The sequence below is a fragment of the Lissotriton helveticus genome, chromosome 4_1 (assembly GCF_964261635.1).
Source record: "Lissotriton helveticus chromosome 4_1, aLisHel1.1, whole genome shotgun sequence".
Taxonomy (NCBI): Eukaryota; Metazoa; Chordata; class Amphibia; order Caudata; family Salamandridae; genus Lissotriton; species Lissotriton helveticus.
This window is the reverse complement of record NC_136063.1, coordinates 1561894194-1561918118: the sequence shown is the minus strand read 5'-3', so window position 1 is coordinate 1561918118 and position 23925 is coordinate 1561894194.

Sequence of the window (23925 nt, the reverse complement as noted above, 5' to 3'; positions counted from 1 at the left end):
TGAGGGAAAGAATTATGAAATGACTGGTTTAAGCAGAGTGCATTAATTAATGATTTGGTTTCCCAAGATCTATCTGAGGCATCATATCCTTAGTAGGACACTAGATATATTCTCACTCTATGGGAACCAAGACTCTCCTCCACTTCATACTGAAGTAACCCACCTATTACAGTTGGATGAAGTGGCAGCTTTTCGGTGTTGGTTGCTTTTGTTATTCTAGAAATGTGAACTCATGGGTGTATTTACCATTTTGTTTGTAATTTTAAGCCTATTGCAGAATTTCCAACTAAGCCAGTGATCTTGAAAGGACCCCCAAATCGGGAAAGGAACTGATGAATGAAATTTCCATTCGGAAAAAGTGGTCAAAAATTGCAGACTGACTTTTTGCAAATTGAAAGTAGGGGTGGTGGAAATATTTTGTTCCGTCTGTGGAATCAGCAGAGTTCTGGCAACACTGCGTTGATCTTGTAATGCAGAGTTCTGGTCAAAATCCACTAATTGCTGTGTTTGGAATGTATTAATGCACACATGCAAAAATGGTAAGTTGTAAAAAGAACAGTTGATGGAACGAATGCAGAACAATGTCATACATTCACCCCAGTACAGATATCTGGGCCTAAATCCATTTTTTGTGCTCCCCATGCCATTCTAGTTTGAGCCCAGCCATATGATAATCAGTCTTGACCCTGTGCCAACCTTGGTAAGTTGGCAAGTGCAAGTAAGATTTGGCATCCCCATGTGTGATATTTGGTCGTGAGGAGGACATGTGGTGAGATTTTTCCAACATAGGTGGTTGCGACTATTCACAATTCAAAGGCTTCTGCTCAAGTAGAAAATCTACTCAAGCAGTAGCAGAACCAACTTAAGTAGCTGCGCCCTCAGGCGTACCATGTGCTGCTGTTTGGGCAGATTTTTCAGCATGGAACTTACTCGAGATGCAAGCAGCACGAAATGCCTATTTCTTCCCGTTGGCAGAACTCCAGTTTGTAACTAGGCAGAATTCTGCCAATTCACTGAGTTCTGCTTACCCCTAATTGAAAGGAATTTTTAGAACTGACCAATAGATAATTTCACAAAATACTGAATCCTACTGGGTCACACTTGGACCTACCTCATCAAAATTTTTGAAGTAGGTCATACATTGCGACCCACTATGATTGGATGCCATCACAGGGCTGGTGCTCTGCTGGGGTCTGAAGACCACCATGTCTCTGATCGCATTTTCAATTAAGTCAACTTTGTATTCAATGTATCCTGTAATTCATTAAAGGGAATGTGGCTGTGTTTCAAAAACAATTTTTTTTTTTTAAATATTCATTAAATGGAAGGGGCCTGAAGGGGATGTCTATGAGTGAACACCTCCAAGATGTTGGTAAAATTTCAATGCTTTATGACTAGATTTATCCATTCCTTAAAAAACACTGTTTGGAATGGACACCCCAAACATTCGCCTTTCAAATATCACTTTCTTATGAGTTTCCAAATGCATGTTGAGATAAGAATTTTATCTGTAGAAAGTTATCTTATCTTGCACTCCAACTTATTGTGAATCAATTCTTATTCTCCTTTATTTATGTATTAATGGGTCGATCTGCAAAATGACCATTTGGAATGGGGCGCATTTGACCCTTTACATCAATGTTCATGGGGTAGGTCACACATTGTGACTCACTCCATTAGGATGCCATGACAGGGAAGGTGTCCTGTTGGTGTCAGCAGATGTCTGTGATCGCGTTTCAATAAAGTACATGTTGTTTTTATCTGAAGCTTGTTTTCCTTAAAGAAAACAAGTCTGCATTTAAGGACAAAATTCACTTTAAAAAATAAGTTTGTTTAAGACTCGACAGTGGTTCCCCTGACCTGTGAATACTCCTCAACTAACTTTCACAATGATGAGAGCGTCCCAAAGGATCCCTTTCCCTTTAAAATAGTTTATCACCTCATTTGAGAAGTCAGTAACCTATCAATTGTTTACGACTGAAGCTGAGGTCTCAACCCATTGATACACAGCATTCCAATTCGCAATTTGGGAGGGTTGCCCTAAAACACCCCTTCAAAATTGACTTGGCAAAAACATTTCCAAATCCATTTTGTGATTTAGTAACCTGTTACAGAATGGCAATATGGGTTTAGTACATAGTAAAAAAACATTTTGCTTTCACAATCCCTGTGATCTAGTGAATGGTGGGCTTTACAAATACTGAATGGCTTTGTACTTCTGGCCTTTAGGATGGGAACCAGGGATGGATAAATTATGTGAGTATAGCCAAACAAGATCATCTAGTTTATATTGAGGACTAGTCTATCTGCCGATCTGTAAATCTCTTACAGTCTGTCTTTTGTCTCCAAAATTTTTATGGCCTTTTGTAGATTGTCTCTTATTTAATTAAGAATAATTTGTAAAATTGTGTAAAAAAGTGTGTCATTAGTTGCAGTGGATGGGAGTCCACCAGAAGGAATAAGTCCACAAAGTTAAAGTAAACATAGTTTCAATTATGTAAATGTGTCTTTAACCCATAGAAGCCATAGGCATATGTGCAAAATATTAAAGGACCTATAATGAGGTCAGTTGGAATATGATTTTTTAAAGATTTAAGATAAAAGGCACCAAGTAAAAGTAAAGTCCAACCTAAAATTGAAGCAGGTGTCACATACACTAAGTAGGCAGCCCTGGTCAAATATATGCTTTCTGACTCAGTCTCTGAAATGGAAGTCGAAATCCTCTTGTGGGGCAAAGCTGCAGGCTGTATCTCAGGAAGTCATCTAAAAGTCTCATAACTGTTGAACACGGTCCAACTGAAGCCAATTGGTTTTGGCAGCAAAAGCTCCAACAAATTCATAGGTCAAACAGATCATTTTTGCACCTTTGCCTGGTCAAAATTAGCATCTTCTGATTGAGGGCCTCATATAGTTTGGCAGACAGATTACTTTGTCACAAAAGTGATGGATATCCTGCCCACCATCAATTATATCCACTGGCACATGTAATACGGTGCACTGGATATACATCACTTTTTGTGACAGAGGGACTGCCTGCCCTTAATAAACCTTTTCACAACCATTCCCTAAGGGGAAGTGGTCCGTATGTACCCCTTCCGCATTCACGGTCACAAAACATTCATACACACCATTCCCTAAGGACAAGGTGTCCATGGGGACCCCTTCTCATTTGCGAATCGGTTACCACCTACATTAAGTAGGTGGTAAAATAAGAATGTTTTGCGACCCCATTCACTGTCACAAAAACGTCATACATACCAGGATTCACTATTTTGAAGGGACACCCTAAACACCCCCCTTCCAAATACCGAATCGCAAACCCATTTTGCGATTTGATAACAGGCTACCAAATCACAAAATGGGTTTTGATACATGTAAAACGCCTTTTCGCAAACGGGCCAATTCTTTGAATCGGCAAGTTTGCGACCGCAAATTTGGTTGATATATGTGGCCTTTAGTCTTTTTATGTAGCTCCAAATCCTCTGGCAGAAAAAGCATTACGCTTTGTCTGACAAAGTCTTTTTAAAATCACACGTTAGCCGCAAGGTTCCACTCAAGCTCCAGAGATCTTGGATTTCCAAAAATGTTTTAAGTACCATACTGTCAGAGTTTCTGGAGCAACTCCTCTTGTTAACTTCTAAGGCTCCCATGACCTCAGGGACAGCACTGAGGGTGTCAGCATTCACTCTAGCAGTGGCCATCAGTAGGGTTCAGATCAGGTCCAGTTGTTAATAGGCACCTGGGTACTCCAGGAAAAAGGCCTCTTGCAGCATGTTATGTCCCTGTAGCCACACAGGAGATCAGCTTTCAGACAGTTGGAGTCCACTTCTTAGTCATGGGTACAAGTGGGAGCTGGTCCAGATCTTCAGGACTCCACACAGGTCTAAAGCAGTAAGTACAGTCCTCTTCTGTTCATCCACAGGTCCAGAGAGTGTTTATCAGACCAGCACAGAAAGATGGCAGTCAAAGAGAAGGGTTCGGTATAATAACAAAGCCAGTATCACCTACAGGAAATAAAACTTTGCAACCCTGGCCCTATAATGATATCTTTGGAGATAAGTAGGATCTCCGTAATAACGAATCACCTCATTCAATTTTGACTGCATTTACCAATATACTGTGCATTCCTGTCCTTTAATAGCACTGACACATTTTGTCTGCCTAACGCCAAGGCAGCCACCCTTGTGTCATGTTGCAGGGGTGCCTGCTTTGCAGGCAGGATTGTTTTTGTGCAGGAAGGGACACTTTCTGTAAAAGAAATCCTCAGAGGCATTTTCCTCTTTCTAAGTGTGCTGCAGAGTTCTGGAATCCTTCAACAAACCACTAGGGAGATACTAGTAGTGATGTTGCCAAAACAGGGCACTGTTACCTAAACAGGGTACTTTTAAATGTTAATCTTATAGATCGCTATCTCTCCTCAACACTGATATAAAATACTAGGAAAAATTATAGCAGCCAGACTGATGCACGAAATAAAAGTCCTAATCCACCATTACCAATGTGGGTTTATAGCAGGCCAAAACACTCACATGAATCTGAGAGGTTTGTTTCATATTATGGATAATTTAAAGCTACATGATCGCCTCACATTCACCTTTTTTCATATAGTGAAGGTGTTTGACAGGCTGAGTCAGTGCAGTAAGGTGTATAAGTCTAGTGTATGCCCAGCACTTTTGAGCGTTCACAGAAGGTAAGTGATCTTAGAACAATGGCAGATAAAGAAGGGGACAAATCAAGGTTGCCATTTATCTCCGCTGCTGTTTGCAATCGCCACTGAACCATTGATGTGTAAAAAGCAAAGCAGATGGCATGAGTGGGTAATATAGCTCCTGCATCAGCTGCAAATGGTATCCTTGTATGCTGATGATGTGTTGTACATGAAACAACCTGCTAGTGGTATGCCAAATGGGATGACCGAACTAACCAAATTTGGGGCCATGTTGAGACTCCAACTCAATAAATGTTAAATGATACATGTTTTTTGTTTCCACTAAAGCTAGCTTTGACTGTCATGGACGCTGAAAACATTGCAGTGGGCCCAAAGTTAGAGAGGGAGACTATTGAATATTTAGGTGTGCAGATAAAGCTTGAAAATGATGACCTTAAAGACAGGAACTTGGGGAAATCGCTGACAGCAACAAAAGACTAGGGGCCAGATGTAGGTAGCCTAATACCGGTCGGTAACGGCCGAATTCGGCCGTTACCGACCGGTATTTGGCTTTCGACATGTAGGGGGATTGCAACAGGGCATTTCGGTAATTTTACCGATTCGGTAAATATACCGGTCGCACAAGTCCCACAAGCCCCACAAGCCCTACAAATTCGGTATTTTACCATCAAATTCAATTTGATGGTAAAATACCGATTCAGGTGTGCATGCACATGTGTGCATGCACACCTGTGCCATATGACAGGCAGACCTGCCCTTAGGGCAGGTATGCCTGCCACATGGCCCCGAACCTTTTTTGGGGGTGCTAGAGGGTGTCAAAGTGACACCCCCTGCACCCTTGTCAAAATCGGTATTTACCGATTCGGTAAATACCGACCGGTAATGCCCCATTCATTCCTATGGGCTTCAAAGCCCATAGGAATGAATGGAGCATTACCGGTCGGTATTTACCGAATCGGTAAATACAGATATTTACCGATTCGGTAAATGGAACATCTGGATGTTCCTACATACCCCCCTTCTTATTTACCGATTCTTAATTACCGAATCGGTAAAATTCAGTAATTAAGAATCGGTAAATAAGTTCTACCTACATCTGGCCCTAGATCTCTGTCCTGTGTAAAATGCCCTTGTCACCAATGGGATGAATAGCAATAGCAAAAATGATTTTGCTCCATGGATTTCTGTATCCCTTTGCTGCACTCTTTGCTATCCTTCATATGGCCTTCCTTAAAGTTTTGAACACTTTATTTTCTGACTTGATATGGGGAGGAGGGAGGAAAAGAATCTCAGTGGAGAAGGCAATTATGCCTTTGCATGATGAATGTGTTGGAGCTCCAAATTTTGAAAGTTAATATTTGACAGCACAGCTGCAGTGATTAATGTGAAGTCAGGGGACTGGGGTTGACCCGGAGGGCACAGCAATGCAAGGGTGTATAGGAAAAGATACCATGCACAGTTCATTGTTTAGTATGATGTAACTTAAAGCACATTCCAGGGCACTTTGTGATAGTGCTCCATTGCTGGCAATGGTATTTGAAAAACCTAATATTCGGGGTGCATAATATACACCCTATGTTCGTTAGTGCCTTAAACATTTTCAAGATGTGGCCTGCAAACATGATAAACAACTGTGGAAGTCAGCTGAAGTTTGATATTTTTAGAAGAATATGGGTAGAAGTAAGATGATTTAGACCACACAATGCCTTGACATGGGAAATAAGAATGGCATGGTAGAGGATGATAATGAACCATCTAAACCATAGATACCTTCGATACTACTGACATACGGTACAATTAAACACTCGTAGGGTTACTCACAACGGTCACTTACACTTCTGAGTAATTTATATGTGTAATTTACTCTTACACTTTTGTGAAACATTCCTACTTTTGGCTATTCACAATATCTGACTGTCAATTTACTCAAAGGTGTAGATCTGTATGCCACAAACCCCGCGTCTCAAGCACACACGCCGGGACACTCCAGAGTATCTGTGCACGATACAAATGCATTATAACATAACATAACAACCCCCTGAAAAGGGGGTGGGGACCAAGATGTATGTCAGAGATAAGAAAGCCAAAAAATAAACAGTATTAAGTCAAGCACCACACGTGTTTGCACAGTGGTGCAGGGAGGGGGCGTGGCCTAATGTGACAAGTGTGCACACGCACCCTGTGGTGTATTTTAAGTTGGGGATTTAGTCCCCTTGAAACTAGCCCACCAGCTACCACCAGTAAGAGCTATAGGATGGCTTTGCAGAGTTCTGTAATAAGGGGCGTGGCCTCTGAACACCGCCCTGCAACGCAGATCCCTGGCGCATACTGGAGGTACCTGGTGGGCTAGTTTGCCCATAGGGACCCTCAGTATACAAGGGGAATGAATTCCCAACTTACAACTTGCCAGGGGTTGCGTTTGCTGAGTGCTAAAATTAAGAAGGGGCTGTGTGGCCCCCCTTCTCTTTCCCTTTTTTGGGCCCTGGGAACACCATCCCTCAGGGCCTGAACCCATTTTTTATGTAAACGGGAAGGGGGCCACGTGTGCTTCCTCCCGTGGCCAATTCCGGCCGCGGGGCATGGCCACATATATCTTTTTTAAAGGAGGGGGGCTGCGTGACCCCCTCCTGTGGCCTCTTTTGGCCCGGGGACCGCATCCCCCGGGGCTGGCCTTTATTTATTAATTTACTTTATTTGGGGAGGGGTGCCGTGTGGCCCCCCTCCTGGGCCACTTGTGACTCCAGGGACTCCATCCCCCGGGGCCTGGCCATCCTTTTTTATTTTATTTTTAGGAGGGAGGGGGCCACAAGGCCCCTCTTCAGGCCAATTATGGCCCTGGGGACCCCATCTCCCGGGGCCTGGCCTCTCTGTTTTTAAAAAAAAATGAATAATCACAGGGGAGGGGGGCCGCGTGGCACCCCTCCCGGGCCACTTCTGGCCCCGGGGACCCCATCTCCTGCTGCTGACATGCTGCTCCCCATGTGGAAAAGCAATCAGCTTTGGATTTTGGAAGAGAGAGTATCTTTCCCTGCTCTCACTTACAAAATCCGAAGCAAGTTTGCTATGACAGGCTCCCGCCCTGTCATAGCAAACAGCAGTCTCCCGGGGGTGGGCAACACGGGACACTGCAGGAGCTGGCCCTGGGGGATGGCGGTTGCCAGGGCCATGGAGGGCTCCAGGAGGGTGAGCGTGCGGCCCCCTTCCCTATGTGATTAAAGCTCTGTGGAGGTTGTGGTCCCCGGGGCTCGGGGATCCGTAACCGCCCCCTAAATCTCAATATTAAGTGCCCCGGGGAGGTGGTGGTCCCCAGGGCAGAGTGGGGGGCCTTCGCCTGAGACCCACCAACCGACCCCACTGACACAGGCGCCTGCAACCTCAGGCAATGGATTGACGACTGCGCCAACACGCTTGCCCCGATCAAGAAACCCACCAACAGGTGCACTGACAGAAGAGCCGTCTGGTTCACTGCCGACCTTCAGACATCCAAGCAGATGAGCAAACTCCGGACAACCATGCAGCTCTCAAGAACGCTAACTGAAGACACCACCAACTCATCCAGTCGGCCAAAAGGACCTCCTCCAAGGAACGCATCGATAACAACGCAGTCAACAGCAAAGAACTCTTCAACATCGTGATGGAACTCGCCAAACCCAGCTCCAGCTCCAACGACATCCTGCCATCACAAGACTTCTGCGACTCTCTAGCTACCTTCTTCCACCGAAAGATCGCAGACATCCACAACAGCTTCAACACCCAGACCTCTCCGACAACCGCCTTCGTCCCAGACTCACCACCACCCAGTCACACCGGCCGCCTAATCTCCTGGAAGAACATCAACGACAAAGACACCATCAAGACCATGCACATCGTCCACTCAGGCTCACCTTCAGACCCCTGCCCCCACCATATCTTGAACAAAGCGAGCTCCATCATCGCACCCCAACTCCGCAAGATATTCAACAACTCATTCAAGACCACCACCTTCCCGGGGAACTGGAACCACGCAGAGATCAACGCCCTGCTCAAGAAACCCAAGGCCGACCCAAAGGACCTCAAGACCTTCCGGCCTATCTCCCTGCTACTGTTCCCAGCAAAAATAATCAAAAAGATCGTCAACAGACAACTGACCCAATTCCTTGAAGAAAATAATACCCTGGACTCGTCCCAATCCATATTACGTGCCAAACACAGCGCTGAAACCACCCTCATCTCCGCCACCAATAACATCAGTTGAGAAACAGAACAAAATGGCTGATCATGAAAATTGAAACCAAAGTATGTAACCACACAACCAATAAGTTTTGTGTAGCCCAGGGTTAAGACATTCCCAACAACTTGCGTATTTTTCAAAAGCAACTTTTATATTATTCCATAAAAAATGGCATCAAATAGACACTCCGTCACAACAGTTAGTGCAAAAACTTGGAAGAATATATACACATATATACAACAAATATCTGTACATCACATTGAAGGCAACATACACTTGAAAAAATGATGAATAACAATATAATACAATTATTGTGATGACACCAACATCAATATGCAAAATAAATTCAAAGGCGTACGTTTGCAAGATGAACACTTTTTATGCAAATCATAACAGAAATAAACCAGTCCTTTGGTAATGGCATGTGAACAGGACGGACACTAAGGTGGAATGGCCTGCCTGTCACACAACGCCTGTGAATAGTAATTTATAAGGAGTCGCAGGTAGGGCCCACAGAATTGGTATGAATTTGTCCCTAGCTGCACCCTCCGTTCTTAACACAGGCTGGGGGTCAACGCGTTTCGAACCTCGTTTGTTCTAGGTTCTCCTCAGGACGAGGACTGGATAAGAGATTGCCTTCTCAGCCAACACGTTGACTGCGTGGAGAGAAGGGGAAACACCGGAATGATTCTGGTTATGGTGTCAAAAGGTGCCGCGGTGTGGGGCGCCTTAGGCGAGCTGTGTTATTCAGCACGGACTCACATCATCGCTTGCTGATGTATTATTCAAATGGAGAAGGCTGCACCCGTCGTGCGCTGTTCAGAGGGAACAGGCCGCACTGCTTGCTCAAGCTGGCGAAGGGGAATCAATCTCTCGCTGTCTGCACCCGTCGTGCGCTGTTTAGAGGGAACGGGCCGCACTGCTTACTCAAGCTGGCGGAGGGGAATCAATCTCTCGCTGTTTAGAGCCTTTCGTAGGTGAGTCCGCGATGTTCGTCTGCCTGTGGGGTCAGATTAATCTGAACAGCGCACGACGGGTGCAGCCTTCTCCATTTGAATAATACATCAGCAAGCGATGATGTGAGTCCGTGCTGAATAACACAGCTCGCCTAAGGCGCCCCACACCGCGGCACCTTTTGACACCATAACCAGAATCATTCCGGTGTTTCCCCTTCTCTCCACGCAGTCAACGTGTTGGCTGAGAAGGCAATCTCTTATCCAGTCCTCGTCCTGAGGAGAACCTAGAACAAACGAGGTTCGAAACGCGTTGACCCCCAGCCTGTGTTAAGAACGGAGGGTGCAGCTAGGGACAAATTCATACCAATTCTGTGGGCCCTACCTGCGACTCCTTATAAATTACTATTCACAGGCGTTGTGTGACAGGCAGGCCATTCCACCTTAGTGTCCGTCCTGTTCACATGCCATTACCAAAGGACTGGTTTATTTCTGTTATGATTTGCATAAAAAGTGTTCATCTTGCAAACGTACGCCTTTGAATTTATTTTGCATATTGATGTTGGTGTCATCACAATAATTGTATTATATTGTTATTCATCATTTTTTCAAGTGTATGTTGCCTTCAATGTGATGTACAGATATTTGTTGTATATATGTGTATATATTCTTCCAAGTTTTTGCACTAACTGTTGTGACGGAGTGTCTATTTGATGCCATTTTTTATGGAATAATATAAAAGTTGCTTTTGAAAAATACGCAAGTTGTTGGGAATGTCTTAACCCTGGGCTACACAAAACTTATTGGTTGTGTGGTTACATACTTTGGTTTCAATTTTCATGATCAGCCATTTTGTTCTGTTTCTCAACTATTGAGGTCCAGGTTGGTCAGTTGTAGGACCCTACACCTCTATTTTTGTACTGACCAATAACATCAGGGCACTGCTGGACAACAGCAATAACCGCTGCCCTCATCCTCCTTGACCTCTCAGCCACCTTTGACACCGTCTGCCACCACACCCTTCGCACATGCCTCCACAACATAAGGATCCGCGACAAAGCCCTGGACTGGATCACCTCCTTCCTCACCTGCAGAACCCAGAGAGTCCGCCTCCTTCCACTCCAATCCATAGCTACCAAGCTCACCTGCAGAGTACCCCAAGGATCATCCCTCAACCCAACCCCCTGCAATGTCTACATGACACCACTTGTCAACAACGTCCGATCACACAACCTCAACATAGTCTCATATGCTGACAACACCCAGCTGATCCTCTCCCTCACCAAAGACCCCGGCACTGCCAAAATCAACTTCCACGCAGGAATGAAGGCCATCGCCGAATGGATGAATATCTGCCAACTGAAACTGAACTCAGAAAAGACAGAGGTCCTCATCCTCAGCTCCACCCCCTCCGCCTGGGACGACTCCTGGTGGCCTGCCTTACTGGGAGATGCACCGACACCCACCAACCACCCACGCAACCTGGGGTTCATCCTGGACTCCTCGCTGTCAATGACCCACCAAGTCAATGCCGTCTCCTCCTCCTGCTTCAACACCCTTGTTATGCTTCATAAGATCTACAGATGGTTCTCCACTGAAACCAGAAGGATGGTCACCCAGGCCCTCGTCACCAGCAGGCTGGACAACAGCAATGCCCTCTATGCGGGAACCACTGCCAAACTTCAGAAGAGGCTCCAACGCATACAGAACGCCTCTGCATGCCTCATCCTTGACATTTCCCGCCACAACCACATTACTGCCCACCTGAAGGATCTACACTGGCTTCCCGTCAACAAGAGGATCACCTTCAAGCTCCTCACCTACACTCAATAGGCACTCCATGACACCGGACCAGCATACCTCAACAAGAGACTCACCTTCTATACCCCCAAACACCAGCTCCGCTCTGCTGACCTCACCCTTGCCGCCGTCCCACCCATCCACCGAACAACCACCAGCTGCATATCCTTCTCCCACCTTGCCCCCAGAACTTGTAACACCCTCCCCATCCACCTGCATTGGACCCAGGACCTGCTGACCTTCTGGAGAATCCTCAAGACCTGGCTATTTCATCAGTAGCTGCTCCCCCCTTGCCCAGCGCCTTGAGACCCTCTTGGGTGAGTAGCACGCTCTACAAATATATATGATTGATTGAACCCCCCACACTAATTATGTATTTTAGCCCCGGGAAGATGGTGGCCCCCGCAACATTATTTCTAAGTGCCCACGCACCTGGCGCACCCAGGGACTTTTTGAATACGAGCCTGCGATTTAAAAAAAAAAAATGTAATCTGGATTGGCGCACTCAGTGCCAATTCGGCCGATTTTGTGGGACCCCCTGAGCAGGCCCAGGGAGTCAGGGTGTTTCTACACTGCCCCCTTTTCATTTTTTTCATCTTTGTTTTTCGGTTTTCTTGTGACTTGGTTCTACTGAGTCACAAGATGGCTACCAACACTTCCTGGTTTGGAGTGTTGACAGACAATTAAAATGAAGCTCATGGTCGGGAGGGTTTGCGGATCCTCCGTGCCGCTAGATATCCATATATATATATTTTTACAATTTCTCAGCAACTACTGAACAGATTTACACCATTTTTAAAAGGGTCACTTTCTGAGCCAAGTAGTGCCTTTTTGCCAAATTTCATGTATTCCGTTTAGCATTTGGGGCTGTAGCCTTGGCTAAAATTTCCTATGGAAATTATGATTGAGAAAACACTTTTTGGGACCCCCATTTTTTCTCAGCCCCCATTTGACAAATCACCCCCACAGGGGTAGGAGCTGACCTGTATAGACCTTTTTTTTTTTTTGAAATTCGTGAAGATTCATCAAACGACGCCAAAGTTATTAGCAAATCAAAAAATGCTTTTCCTATGAAATTTGGTTCTACCTATAACTACCTATTGGCAACTGCCAGTAGGTAATACATATATAAATATATATATCTTAGGCCTGGGTGGCAAATTCCGTTACGCACACGAAGTTTGGGTAATTTTGCGTTCCGCGGAGAACGCGGAATTGCCAAAAATTCCGTGATCCGCGGCTTTGCAGAAATTTTTACTTGGTCCGCTTTCAAAATGTGTGTTTGCAAGATATTTCTCCCTGAGCACGCAAACAGCGTTTGCGAACAGGAAAAAAGCACCGCGAACGGGCAGAACAAGCAATTCCGCATGTGCGCGGAACTTTTGCGTGCTCGCTTAGATTTTTTACCGTTTCACAGAGTTTTGCGAAGCGACTACGCAAATTCCGCCCACCCCTAATATATATATATATTACCTACTGGCAGTCGCCAGTAGGTAGTTATGGTTAGGACCTATTTTCCATAGGAAACCGCAACATTGTATTTGGAATAACTTTGGCGCCGGTTGGCGAATCTTCGTGAAATTTTCAAAACTAGTGGGACGCTCCAGTAGGCTCAGGGTGATTCGTGAAACAGGGGCCGAGAAAAAAGGGGGTCCCAAAACGTGTTTTTCCCATGCAATTTTCCATAGAAACCCTTCATGCAGCTACAGCCCGAGCTGCTGATCGGAATTACACCAAATTTGGCTAAGAGGTAGTCCTTGGTCCAGACTCATGCCTTTGCTTACATGGAGTGAATCCGTTCAGTAGTTCCTGAGAAAATCACATTTAAATGTACATATAAATCTATGGCCGCACCCTAAGCGCACCGTGCCGATTGCACGCTGAGTGCTAATTGGCTGTCAAGTTGCTGTCAACATTCGAAACTAGGAAGTGTTGGCAGCCATTTTGTGCCTCAGTAGAAGCGAGGATCTAGAAATTAGTGGAACAAGCGCTCAACATGTATAAAGGGGGCAGATTATAAATATTTTGACCCTCTAGACCTGCTTAGGGGGTCCCACAAGGACCCCTAGGGCCCCCCAATTTTTTTTAGGAAAAAACTGAGAAATGTGCGCTGTGTGCATTGATCTGCCGTAAAAAACAATAAAAACAAAGTGCGGGCTCCTGTGCTTGTTTAAAAATTAGCTACCTGGGAGGGCCAAATCCCGGGGTCTAAAATATTACATTTGAAGGGGGTTCAAAGGGGCCCTGTAGCCCGGGGGCCGCCATTCCTCGGTGCTAGAAAATAAATGAGTGAGGGAGCTCAAAGGTCCGTCTCAGCCCCTGGGATTACCACCCTCCGGGTCTTTTTATATTTTGGGAGGGGTGCCGCGTGGCCATTCTGGGGCCTTGGGGAACACCACCCCCCAGGAGCGGCTTGTGCTGTGTCTTGGGGTGCCTACCACCGGGACACTGCTGTTTGCTACGGCAGGGCGGGAGTCGAGGTTCCTGCTTTGTCATAGCAAACTTGAGGGCATATTAACAAGTGCAATTTTGCCGCAATTTTTAACAAAAAGCCAAAAATGCAGTGAAAACATGGGCGTAAAATCTGTTCCGCTCGCGGAATTTGCGGATTTTCGGCAAATTCGCAATCCGCGAACTCTCGCGAATTTGCCGAAAATTCACAAATTCGCACAAAGCGGATTTTTTTGCTTGGTCGCGCTTGACAATTACAATATTGCGGCGCGCGGCATTCACTTACCGTCATTCAGCGTTTGAAGAGTTGTTTTTCTCCGTGTTTGGGCGTGCTGCACCATTTTGGATCTTCCTGCGGGATCCCGCGGGAGTTTGTCGACTGCGATTACGTCATCGCGGCTTGCCACCTTGCACAGCGAGAGTTTGTCAACGCGAGTACGTCATAAAGGCCCGTGATCACGCATCGTGGGAGTAAACATTTGCGAACACGTAGATGTGTCGGGCAGCGACAATCTCGCGTTTGCGAAATTCCAAAATTTGCAATTCTGCACAAGAAATCCACCAGCAGGCAGCATAAACCTTCTGAACATGATGATTTTTATCAGAATAACTCTTCAGATTGACATTTGCCTGCACTTTTTTTTGCAAGGAGTCCATTTTGGGGGGGGGGGGGGGGTGGGAGGAAGGAAGTGCCCCACAGTATCCAACTTCCCGTTCCTGTCCAGCAGGCTCCTCCCAGTGCTTTGTTCATGTCCTGGTCACTTTGATTTGGATCTTGACCTGGAAGGATTACTTTTTGTGGATGCTGCTGGATATTTGGATTTGAGGCCTTTTTGACTTTCTTTGGATCACTTTTGGATTAGAAATTTCACAAGTAAGTTGATGTTGTTTGTTTGGGGCATTACAGTTGCTGCAACTACAATTTTGGAACTTTTTCAGAACATTAAATAAAATATATTGTGGGTAGCCACAGTATCCAGTAGGACCAGGGTTAGTTATGGGTGCATGATGCAACTGTTTTGTTGAATTTCAACATCATTTAGGGCATGGATGGCATTGGATTGTGGTGATTTTTGTGTGTTTTTCGATTTTTTGGCTGTTGTTGGGACCTTTTGCCCAGGGGTACTCAGTGGTGCATGGACTGAGTCTTTCTGTGGGGTCTCTTTAATGTAAACATCATGGAGGGCATGGATGGCATGGGATTGTGGTGATTTTTGTGTGTTTTTCGATTTTTGGCTGTTGTTGGGGCCTTTTGCCCAGGGGTACTCAGTGGTGCATGGGCCTAGTCTTTCTGTGGGGTGTCTTGGATGTAACCATCACGGAGGGCATGGATGGCATTGGATTGTGGTGATTTTTGTGTGTTTTTCGATTTTTGGGGTGTTGATGGGGCATGGCCATGTGGGTGGGGGCCCATTTATTTAACTGATGTTCCTCTGGCTTCGTTTGCTTTTAGGTGCAGAAAGACGAGTCATCAGCCTCATCGTTCCTCATCAGTGCCAGGAAGAAGTCCTGCTGCGGTATGTGCAGCACATTGTCACGTGTGGCCACAGACAACTCTGCAACTTGTGCAACTGCGGCCTGCTGTTCTGACATCTGAAGAAGATGTCCCCAAAAAAAGTTGCCCGTAGCTCCTCTAGCAAGAAAGTTGCCAGTAAGGAGCAGAAGAAGCAAGTGGCGCCACTTACCAAGGAGACTGGTGTGACGACCACCACATTTTTTGGGAAAAAAAAGTACGCCTGCAGCAGCAGCGGGGTCTGCTGGGGACCAAGCTGGGAGCAGCACCTCCGCTCCATTGGGCTCAGTGCCACCACCACCACTCCAACTTAGGTCCAAGCCCTTGAGTGCTGCAGAGGCAGCCAGTATAGTTGTTCAATCACCATCGACCAGTGATGTTGGCTCATCGCAAGAAAGTAGCAGCATCCCTCAATCAACACAGGTTGTTGTAACACATCTGACGAATGTTCAACAACCACAGCCGCAACAACAACCACATGTGCAAGTACAAGCCCAAGTACATGTGGAAGGAGAGGTGGCGCAAGGAGAGGCGCAAGCAGAGGTGCATGGAGCGGCACACGTGCCCACAATAGTTGTTCCTCCCGAAGTAGGGGCACATCAGGAAATCGACATTCAAGCCGAGGTATCATATGAGGAAGCCACTCCTCCTGATGATTCATTGTCTTCAAGATCCCCAGCAAGGAAAAGATCAAGGATGGTGTCTACATCTTCTTCAAGCCCCCTTCCTTCTGATGATATGGATGAAAATTGGGAACCACCAGGCCTGTCTGAGAGTGAGGCACACCATGATCTGACAAAGGTAGCTAAGAGTAAAAGGAAGGTCCCCGAAAGTCTCATAGTTATGGAGTGTGATGATGACGCTGAACAAGACGTGGCGTATACTCCTGCTGATGAAGACTCTCACGACGACGACGCAGTCATCATAGACGTCACTCCAGCCTCAGCGGGCATGCAGCAAACAGACATTTTTACCCTAACCCGAAATGCTGCTGAGCGTGATGTTGGTGACCTGTCAATGGGACCACCACCAATGCAGTTAACTAGTACACCACCACCTACAGCTTCCATATTTTCTCGCCAGAAGGGACCTCCTTCCACCTCGACCTCCATTTCTTCAATTAGTGGTGCTGTAAGTGCACAACGTACTAAATTTCGGCAACACACGTCCTCCACTTCACCTGGCATTAGCATTCCCAGTATCGCCTCCTCCGCCCCCCACAGACATTTGAAGTCCCCAGTTTGGGACTTCTTTAGTGTTAGCCCAACAAGGGAAAACATAGCCATTTGTACCATTTGTAAGGTTCGAGTTAGTCGTGGTAAGCTTGGTACCAACTATGGTACCAGAGGCCAGAGAGGTCATCTTGAAAGACAGCACACTGTCAAATGGCATGCGCACCTAAGGGAGATCAAGGCAGCCCGAATTGCAAGTCAACAAATTGTATCCGTTGATGTTTCATCTGATGATGACGCGGAGGAAGAAGCATCAAACATTTCTTCAATTACACCCAGTACCCCTGTCACCAGCAAACCCCCTGCAAGATACATGAGCCACACTAAGAGTGTGGGAAAGAGTGAGACACCAATGCGAAAAAGTTCATCATCCTCACTGAGCGTAACTGGGTCGAAAAAGTCATCATCATCCCGTAAAATGGTCCAGCTCACCATTAGAAGCATATTGTTTTCAGATGCGCCATTTGAACGCAACCACCCAACGGCGCGTCTGTATAACACTAAGCTGGCTAAAATGCTAGCGCTGGACCTTCTCCCTTTTTCTTTTGTGGAAGCGGTGGGTTTTCTTGAAATGGTGGCAATGCTCTGCCCTAAATGGAAGGTTCCTAGCCGGTTCTATTTTGCCAGAGTTCCGGTTTCAGCACTATGAATATGTGCTGGAGGTGATTGGGGCAACTTTGCAGAAGAGTGCTGTTCACACTATACATCTGACAACAGATATGTGGACCAGTTGCCAAGCCACTGATTACATGTGCATCACTGCACACTGGGTCTCTTTTTCAGGGGTTAAAGCAAAGCTAAACGCAGGTGTTGACACGGACAAAGTTTATAAAGCTGCTCGGAGACATGCAACAGTAGCCATGTTTGCCATGGAGAAAACTCATACAGGAGAAAACATTTTGCATGAGTTGAACACAACGGTCTTTCAATGGCTGTCCCCAAGAAAACGCATGATTGGTTATGTTTCCACGGATAATGGCGCCAATGTAGTTAAGGCCATGGATATGGGTAACTATTTCAGAGTGCCGTGTTTGGTGCACTGTATAAACCTGGTTGTTAAAAAATTCTTGCATGAACAAAGTCCAGTCTACGAGTTACTGACCACCTGCCGAAGAATGTGCACACATTTCAACCATTCTTTTAATGCCCGGAAGCAGCTGAGGTGCCTGCAACATGAACGTAAAGTGCCAGTGAAAGCACTCATCCAGGAGGTGGTAACACATTGGAACTCAACCTTCTACATGCTTGAGCGTCTGTATGAGCAGTATGCGGCAGTCGATCAGTATTTCTTTAAACTGGGTACACCTATGATAGACCTGAGGATACAGGTGGAGCAATGGGAGCTAGTTAAAAGCCTGACAGACATGCTTCGTCCTTTTGAGGTCTTCACGCGTGCAGTCAGCAGGGAGGACTGTAATTTGGGAAAAGCTATCCCATTGTTGCGCATGCTAGAGGACAAACTGAGTGCGGTGTCTTCTACATTTCAAAAAGATGGAAAGCAAGAAGCATTTGAGTTGGCGGAGAAGTTATTACAGCGCCTACTTCGTGATGAACGTCTTCAAAAGATCCACACAGAACAGCATTACATTTCTGCTACTATTCTGGATCCACGGTACAAAAAGGCAGTGGCAGGCAGAGTATTCTTTCCTTTTGATGACGCAGATGTTACAAAGTACAAACATTGTCTAGCTGTGTCAGCCACTCGGTTTGAAAGAGAACTGCAGGAAATTGAAGGAAAAGGCAGTTCATCAGCATCAGCAAGCCATCCAGAGTAAAAAAAATCCACTTCTGCATCTGTGGCTGTGGCAGAAGTGAGTGATTTTCCCTCTCAGCCGTTAACGACACCAGCAACCGTATTATCTGCACAAGACACAACAGTAATATTGTGTGAAGAAGAGGATTGGCTATCTCAGCTTGGGATTGCTTCTCAAAAGGTCCCAGAAAAAAGTAAGCAAAGTGGAGGAACCCTGGAGAACCTTGAGTCGATGGTGCAGGCCTATCTGAATGACTCAACAGAGGTCTATGTTCATCATGACCCATTGGCGTATTGGCATGGGAAAAGAGGTGTATGGCCAGAGATCACCAACCTGGCTATAAATTACTTGTCTTGCCCACTCGCAAGTGTGTCTTCTGAATGGGCTTTCAGTGCTGCTGGTGGCATTCTAACTTCCAAAAGGACCCGCCTCTCGCCCAAAAATGTGGAGAGGTTAACAATGATCAAGATGAATCAGCACTTCATACCACCAGATTACAAAATACGAGAATGCACGCAGGAAGAAGACGAGGAGGACACCAACTTAGATTTACTCCCGTCTGAATGCTCAGAGTTTGAGCATGAGCTCTTCTTCCCTGACACCGAGCCCTGAAAATGAGTCAATGAATCACTAACTTTCTTTTTCGTCCTTATTCACTTTTATTCCTGTGTGTCTGTCTTTCTTTGTTTTGCAAAATCTATATATAAAAAAAACTTTAATCACCTAATCACAAAAACAAGCCCATCAGCAGAACTGTCTTCACATATTTGCTTATTGATTTGAAGGTGCCGCAGTCTGCATTCCTCAGGTTCACAAGTTCACAAGAACATGCTACTCTATCCTCCTCCTCCAGACTCCTATTTCCCTCAAAGCAGATGGCTGGATTAAGCCCAATGAAGAAAGACTCTGCACTTGTGGGGGTGTTCTACTTCTTTGCGGGTGAGTTGACGGGTCTGGGGCATTGCTGTGAAGCTCTAATACCGGATAAAAGTGGTTTGGAGAAAATCGGAGCAGAAAAAGTTTTTGCGCTTTTGATCACTTGCCTGTCTGTGGGGTGCTGTTTGGGGGACTTTTAGGTTGTTGGGGTGGGTTTTGGGGTCTGTGAGCACTGCTGGCACATTCTAATGTTGATTGCATTTGTTTTACAGGAAATCCATGGTGGAAAAGGGGAGTTGGGGCCTAGCTGCAGAGCGCATTTGGACTGAATTCCAGGTAGGCCCAAAGTTTCCTAAGTGTGCCTTTTCCTGGTTTTGCTTTTCAGCCTTTTGGGGGGGTGAAACTTGTTTTCGCCCGGGTTGACAGTTCTGGGGCCCTTGCTGGGAAGGTCTAATACCCGAAAGAAAGTGTTTTGGAGACAATCCCTGGGGAAAAAGTTTTTGCATTTTCTGAGATTTTGCTCACTCTACCGTTTTCGGGGGGCTGTTTGTGGGGGTTCCTGGTGTTTGTGGGGGGGTTTGCGAGTCTTGGAGCAATGCTGGGTATGGATACTTTTGCTTGCTTGCAAGTGGTTTGAATACAATCCATGGTGGGTTAGGGGGCTATTTGAGCCTACTTTACTTTCAAAGTACGTTTTGTCACCATTTTCTACTAGGCCTCTGACAGGTAGCAGTATCGCACGTTTTTTGATTGCTTATCAAGAACATCCTCCTCCTAGGCGTGGCAAACGATTACGCTGCTGTGTCCTTCACCTTCAGTACTATTTCTTGTAGTAGTAGCCAATGTCAAAGAAATTCAACGCAAGTAGTAGTTATAGTTTCAATACTTTACCATTTGTTAGGCTACATTGTGGCACTGTTCTAGTGTACTGTCACCTGCTATATTCTCTATCGTACCGTTCTAATGCTACGGTAAGGACAAACAAGGTTTCATTTTCTTTTTTTTCAGATGCTGCAACTGCCACTGTGTAACACCACTAGTACCACCGCAAGGATGACATTTAATCCGCCCAGGATTGCCAACCTTAATCGCCATTTTCCATGCAGCCAGCCCTGTGCCTAGCCCTATTTCCAAACACAAATTACAGGTAAGATAAGCGTTTGGGGGAGGTAGATTAATGGAGTATTAGGAGAGACGAGAGACTGACAGTCCTAGGACTATTGAATTCACTTACTCTGTGAGAGGCAATTAGTTTTGAAAGCATTTGGGCAATTACTTACACAACTTGAATCAAGATGCCACTTAAGTTTCAGGAAAACAAACTTACTGTTAAACCCCCACCCACCAGCCTCAAAAGCAGTAAAAAACACGTATGCTGAGATAAAGTTTAAAGTATATTTATATCCCTAACATAAATAATCTCCCGCAAAACCCAACCCACCCCCCCTCCCGAACCCCAACGAATGTCCGTGAAAACTAAGTCCAAAAAAGTAGAAAACCCAACTCCCAATTCCCGCCCCCCAGAAGTCTTTAAAAAAGGGGCAAGGGACAATCTCCTCCTACTGCTGGCTGCTGTTAAATTTTCGGGCCAGGTCGGCATGCTCCTTGCGGAGGGTCTCGAGCAGGGTTTTGGTGTTGAGCAGCTCCTGCTCGAGGTAGGACACCCTGAGTGAAAGGCGATGCAACCTTTTTTCGGTACTGCTGTGGGGGGAAGCTGATTTTTTTGCTGCTCGGCGGTCGCGGGTGGCTGCGCTACCCCGGCTCGTAGCGCTGGAGACCTGCTGCGCTGACTGGCTGACCCAGGGAGCGCGGAGGAGGATGCAGCTGTACCGGTCGATGTTGTGGTCGACTGCATGTCCCCCTCCTCCTGAGCCACCAGCCGCCGATATTCGACGACAGTCGCCTCCAGCCTCTGTTGCCGGGCCCTTTTAGCCAGCTCCTTCCGTGTTGGTTTGGAAGGAGCAACTATATGAAGAAAGAAAGACATAGTCTGTAACCAATGCTCTTTAAGATTAACACAAAATGATTCAGGAGAAAGTTGTGTCACAGTACAACTAGCAACTTGCAAGCGCAGTACATAACTATTGTGGCCAGTATCTATCTAACCTCCCACTTCTTCATCCTTGCTCTAACATTAGTGGGAGTTTAAGGAATCAATTCTACGAGCACTATGGACTCACTCCATTAGAGTCGACTATGACAGTACACCAGTCTTATTCTTCTTCTTCTCTCTTGTTTAGCAAAATTGGTACGTTAACTTCTGCAAGCCGGCATTATGCAAGCGTAGTCAACTTGCACCCGAGAAAAACAGACGCCCGCCATGATGAGTGAGACAGACTTGCGTTACTGTACCGGTCCAGTACATGCAGGTGGTGATGCTCTTACTTTTCTATTACGGGTGGCACTGAGAATACTCTGTTACAAGGGCTACTGCTTAATTAATTTAACTTTCACCCCACAGTGCCAATGAATACTAGAAAAGGAAAACGAAGAAGATAAATAATCTGATTATCTATCACTGCACATTGTATGTATTTGCTTACATATGGGATGACTTTAGGTGCTTTGCTTTTTATTGAGTGAACAGTGATACATCCACACATGAATGACCGAGTTCTACTAAACTTATTAACAGAGGTAGTGAGTGGCCATCGTGATAGCCGGATATATGCTGTGCTTGCAATACAAACTACTGCTACTATTCATGGTAGTATTCGGACAAAATTAAAACTTCTTTTCCTTGCCTTTCTGTTGGAACTGGGGTCACCAGTTCCCCGAGGGTAGCATGGCACGAGCGGGTAGGCATCCAAAAGCTTATGTGTAAAGTGACCATACAGCACACACCACCAATGAGACAGTAAAATGGGCACACAATGACTGACGCCACTCCAGTGAACTTGTATAAACAACAAGTAACTTTTATATAGAGCAGGATCAGGGTAATCAAGAATTCACAGTATTATTAGCTTATTAGTTTTTCTTCAAAATTCATATGTTTCAACACTTGTAATAAATACTCAGAGGAATAAATATTAAATATCAGATAAATATTGAATATTAGATAATATTAAGTATAGATAACCACAGGCCTGACCGTAGCCTTGCTTCTTGTCAGCACCTGTAAGAAATACATTAAGGAGACAACCAAATGACATTGTATCTCATCGATTCTGCAGGCATTTTACCCACTTCTCACCAAGCATGGGTGAGCGTTTTACAGCAGAAAACATGTAAATAAATAACTGAAGGCTTCCAGTAAATGCAGCACTAAGTGGGAGAAAACATTCCATTAAGATTAAACATCCCCTTGTGCAGGCCTAAACACTTTAGTGACAATAAAGTAACTCCTCATTGGCAGGAGAACCAGCATCTCATGGTGAAGTCATTAGCATCCTCATACCATTAGAACACAGGCGACCTTTTCTCAGTGAACCAGGGTAAACATTTCATTACTGGTCAGGCGGGGATAAAAGTTTCCTTCTCTAGAAGTAACCCATTCAGTAGATAAGGACCACCATTTCCGTAGGCTAAAAACATCTCATTACCTGATGCCTGAATAAGCAGTGCACCCAAGATAAACCTTCTCTTAGTTCCCCTCATCCAGAGAGCAATTCAGTATTCGATATGACCTGATGCGGTAACCCTGGCATTAACCAAAGGCAGAACATTTCGTTAAATTATTTCACCAAGTATGATCCTTACATTGAAGGTTCAGCATTTCATTTCCTCCCATTAAACTTCTCATTGCGTCAGACCTTTGCATGTCAATAACCCAGGGTAGAGCATTACATCTTACACTGCATCAACATTTCTCTAGGGAAGAATACCCATATCAGTAGGCGTAACCCAACATCCGACCTCCTAAGCATAGGTAAAGAAAAACATATTCGTAAACTGGAATAAACATTCCCATTTCAGCAGTTAAGCAAACATTCTGTCAGGTAAATACCCCTTCGAAAGGCAAAACATTTCATTTGGCATGGATAAATCATTGAACCCGCAGGGGATTTCTCTTTGTGAAACTCAGTCCCTGCTAAGAAGCAATCTGACCAAAGTAATTCCACAGCTAGGGACTACTTCCTCCTCAGTCCAGTCATGAAATGAGGAATTTTGGGGGTTCTTATCCTGTCATTAGGGGCTACTGCCCATGTCAGAAGGGGGCCTTCTATAAATATTTAGGGCCAACGGGGCCCATCAATAGTTTCTCCCGGGGAGGGGCTAACTCGGGGCCTTCTCCGGCCTTCCGCCCTCCTCCCCGGGGTTTTACCTTGTGGTCTTCGCTCCACAAGGAGCCCTTGCGGTGTTTCGGGAAGATAAGGAGGCTTCACGCTGGGGACAGGCTCCGTCCTGCTGGCCGACCAGTCCCGGGCCTCCCGATGACTTCTCCTGCCTCAGGACCGGTCGTGGAGCATGAGGAATCAGGCAGCCATGGCGTGTACCGACCCCCAGAGCCAATCCGAGGCTCGC